A 4,444-nucleotide genomic window follows, 5' to 3' on the forward strand; every position below is an offset into this window, starting at 1 on the left:
GTTTTGACGCAACTTCGGAGTGGAGGTTCATTGACCTGGTGATCTTTGACATTTCGGGTTGGATGAACAACCCTAGGCAAGTCCGAATGTGGGGTTTGAGACTTAGCCATTTGTTGGGATTCGTAGGAATTCCTAGACTTTCCCCGGGAAATGTATTTTGGGTGGTTGATTTTTGGAAACTTAGAATGATAGAGCTTTCGAAAAATAAAGACTTGGGAAACTTAGACTTTGAGAAATAAACTCATAATTTGACTAATTTGAATTGAAATCATTTTTATTAACGTTTAAGCATAGGAGAACTGAAGGGGAAAAATATTTACGAAAGGCGGGGAAAAGTCGACCTTTGTTGTGGGTTTGGAGAGTTATCGGAATTGGGAAAGCCACTAAGGTGAGCTATGGTGATGATTGAAAGTCACCGAGTACGTTAGTACTCTTGGGGAGTGTTGTGGAGCCGTGTTGTATTGACCGACACCTAGTGATCTTGTTGTTTGGGCTGTGTTGTATTGACCGACACTAGACCCTCGTGTAATCTTGTTGGTGGAGTTGTGTTGTATAGACCGACACTAACTCTTGGGTTGTTTTGAGTTTGGGTCGGAGCAGTTTTTGACCATCGAGATTTGATGAGTCAGATGACTCAAGAAGTCATCAAGGGTGATCGCACTCCTTTCATAATTAATTGTCTTTTGTCGCCGAATCGACATATACCTTCGGGTACAGTATATCTATATACCTTCGGGTACAGTATATACCTTCGGGTACAGTATATCTATATACCTTCGGGTACAGTATATACCTTCGGGTACAGTATATCTATATACCTTCGGGTACAGTATATACCTTCGGGTACAGTATATCTATATACCTTCGGGTACAGTATATACCTTCGGGTACAGTATATGCCTTCGGGTACAGTATATCTATATACCTTCGGGTACAGTATATACCTTCGGGTACAGTATATACCTTCGGGTACAGTATATGCCTTCGGGTACAGTATATCTATATACCTTCGGGTACAGTATATGCCTTCGGGTACAGTATATCTATATACCTTCGGGTACAGTATATACCTTCGGGTACAGTATATACCTTCGGGTACAGTATATGCCTTCGGGTACAGTATATCTATATACCTTCGGGTACAGTATATACCTTCGGAGCTTCTCTGAGGCGTGAGACTTCGTGAAAGCATGGAACTTCACTGAAGCGTGAGACTTCGTGAAAGTGAGTAAGCTGCACTGAGGCGTGAGACTTCGTGAAAGCAGAAACTTCACTGAGGCGGGAGACCTCGTGGAGACGGGAACCTTCGCTGAAGCGGGAGACTTTGCGGAGGCGTGCAACTTCACTGAAGCGTGAGACTTCGTGAAGGCGCGAAACTTCACTGAAGCGTGAGACTTCGTGAATGTGTGAGATTTCACTGAAGCGTGAGACTTCGTGAAAGCGTAAGACCCCATTGAAGCGTGAGACTTCATGGAAGCGTGAGATTTCATCGTCGTTTACCCTAGGGCAACGACAGGGAACATTGGTTTAGTTGGATACGTGTGTGTTGGGAGGACGATACATTGTTTGACTAACCTTATCACCTAACTTCATATGTTGAGATTATGATGATTTGATGTTGATGAACATCGTTAGGTATTAATGATTGAACTGTGTAGGAGATTCGAGAACATGCTATGTATATACCTTAGAGTAGGCAATACATAACCTATATGTATATATATACAACATATGTATATATCCCCTTTATCACAAGTTGATTGTATATCTATTGTATTCTGTAAGTTGACCCTAGCGCCTTGGCTTTGTTTGTATGTTTGTGTTTGGGCGGTCGGTCTGCTGCCAGGCGTCTGTCAGCCGGTTCGTGATGATTCGTTGTGCGGGAAAGACCCGGAGCGGAACGATTATTACTGAAGCTTTCGACGAGGACCCGGACTTCATGCCTGATCGAGGGAGGGTCGATGATAGTAGTGTGGGGTATGGGTGGTTAGAGTCTTTTGGAGTTGGTTGTTACTGTAATAGCTCTGATTCGTTTTGCTTTTGGGATCGGGTAGGTTTCCGACGCATGACTTTTCGTGTGGTTCTCTTACTGAGGGATCACAGTGAGTCAGTTGGACCATAGGGGTCTTTGCTTAGGCCATATTGAGGCCGACTCTCTCCTAGTGGTTTGTAATCATAATTTTCTCACTTACACTTCTGGGTCTGTATATATTTGCCTACGGGCACACTACTTTGGAGTCACTGTGAGTGTGTGGGACGTGGAAGTGCAGCTGAGGCTGTACATGTTTATATTTGTTGTATATCGGTTAGTTGAGTAGTTGGGTTTTGTCTTTACTTCCTTATCGTTTTGATTTAAAGGAAAGAAAACGAAAAAAAATTACCTGTTTTCCGCGTAAAGATTATTTTTGGTTACTAAAGTGACACCTGGAAATCGGGGTGTTACAGATCAAGTCTAAGAAGCTTACTCCAAAGTTCATTGGACCGTACCAGATAACAGAACGAGTTGGGCCAGTGGCATATAGGATTGCGTTGCCGCCTTTCCTATCCAATATCCATGATGTACTTCATGTGTCACAGTTGCGGGAGTACATGGCTGATGATTCTCGTGTTCTTGAACCTGACGACATTCAGCTAAAGGATGATCTGACGATGGTGATGCCACCCATCAAGATCGTCGACAGGAGCACGAAGCGTTTAAGGAACAAGGAGGTGTCCTTGGTGAAGGTCGTTTGGAATCAAGCGACAGGCGATGCTACATGGGAACTAGAGAATAAGATGCGGGAGTCACATCCCGATTTGTTTGTAAACCATTAAGTTTCGAGGGCGAAACTATTTTTAAGGGGGGTGGTATTGTAAGACCCTACTTTGATGAATAAAATTATTTATTTTGGAATAAATGATAAAATGTGTCTTGCTGTGAATTGTGAATTTTCCTAGATGCATTGGAGTGTATAGTATTATTAATATTGAAGTGATAATACTCAGGGGTTAGGAAATAATTATTTATAAGGTCAAGGACTTCAAGATAAGTGATTTTGGGTTGCTTGAGGGCCAAGGAGGAGAGCCATACTCGAGTATGTGAAGAGGAGAGAAGAGGAGACTTGTTTTTGACTAGGAATGCAAGAGTTAAGGGGAATATTGAGGGATTATTGCTCATATTCATGGCTGATCAGTTTTGGTCAAGAGAATAATGGAGAATGATGAGCCATTAATACCTTGTCTCTTTTCAAATTGGTGGAAATTTTGTGAAGGCTTACGAGGGGTGTGTATAGCCGCGGGTTTGAGGGTAAAAGGGGGAGAGTTTTCTGATTTTTGAGAGACAAAATGAGCTGAGTGAGAAACCCAAACACAAACCCTCATTTTCCCACACACATTCAGAAGAAAAAAAGAAAGAGTAAGAGAGTGAGAGAGGGTGGCGACTAGAGGAGAGAAAGAAGAAGAAGAAGGAGTGAAAGCAAGAGAGATCAAGAGAGAAAGGAGAGGATCAAGTCAAGGCTGAAGCTGCAGCAAGGAGAGGGCTTCTCCATTCATCTATTCCATCACCATTCTTTCATCTTTTTACCATATTAGTGATGCTTGTATGATGACAAGATCAGTACGTTGATGCTTGGTAAATGACCCTATATTTTATGCATGGAAACCATGAATTTTATGCTAGATTTGACTAGGATTTCACATGATTGTGACGTGATAATTGTGACATGATCAATTCTGGATTTTTGGAGAGTATATGCTTATTGTTTTTGGCTGGACATTGACTTGTGAAGTTGAGATGGAAGGAAGGAAGAGATTTAGAAAACCTTGGACCCTTCAGGGTTCGGCTAAGCCACTTTTGTGGTTGTTGGCAAGTTTTCTTCCTTCCGATTCATGCACAAGTTTATGTGATGGCTTGATTGATGAGGTTGTCATGACTTAAGTGTTGATATGCATGAGAATATGACTATGTGCTTGATATTGCTTATTTGATGCCTGATTTGGATATTGTCAAAAGGTCGCTCATCCAGCTGTAATTCCTTTTGGTGCTGTGATTATTACTGTCATTTAAGTTGCATTATCCGCTGTTGAAAATGTTAAGACTCTAGGTTGACTAATAGAGCCCTAACAAAGAGAATTGAGACTTAATCGCTTGCAAGTAAAATGTGATGTAATTGGAACATAGGTCTAGTGAGGACTATGGACCATGAGAACGATGGTACCGTTAGAGACAAACGGTTACTTGCACGCGAGGGCGTTTTGTGGGTTGTACGGTGTGTCCCCACGTGATTTGGTTGACTGTGGTCACCTTGTGATTCTGTGGGCGGACGGTGTGTCCCCCCATATGATTGAGGGTTGTACGGTGTGTCCCCTCTGAGAATTGTTCATCTGCGGATGATCGTGAATATGGCCATTGGTGTTGAGGTGGTTGTGTGAATGGTGAGGTCGCTAGCCTAACTGAACTTAGGTG

The sequence above is a fragment of the Lotus japonicus genome, chromosome 2, assembly GCF_012489685.1.
Source record: "Lotus japonicus ecotype B-129 chromosome 2, LjGifu_v1.2".
Taxonomy (NCBI): domain Eukaryota; kingdom Viridiplantae; phylum Streptophyta; class Magnoliopsida; order Fabales; family Fabaceae; genus Lotus; species Lotus japonicus.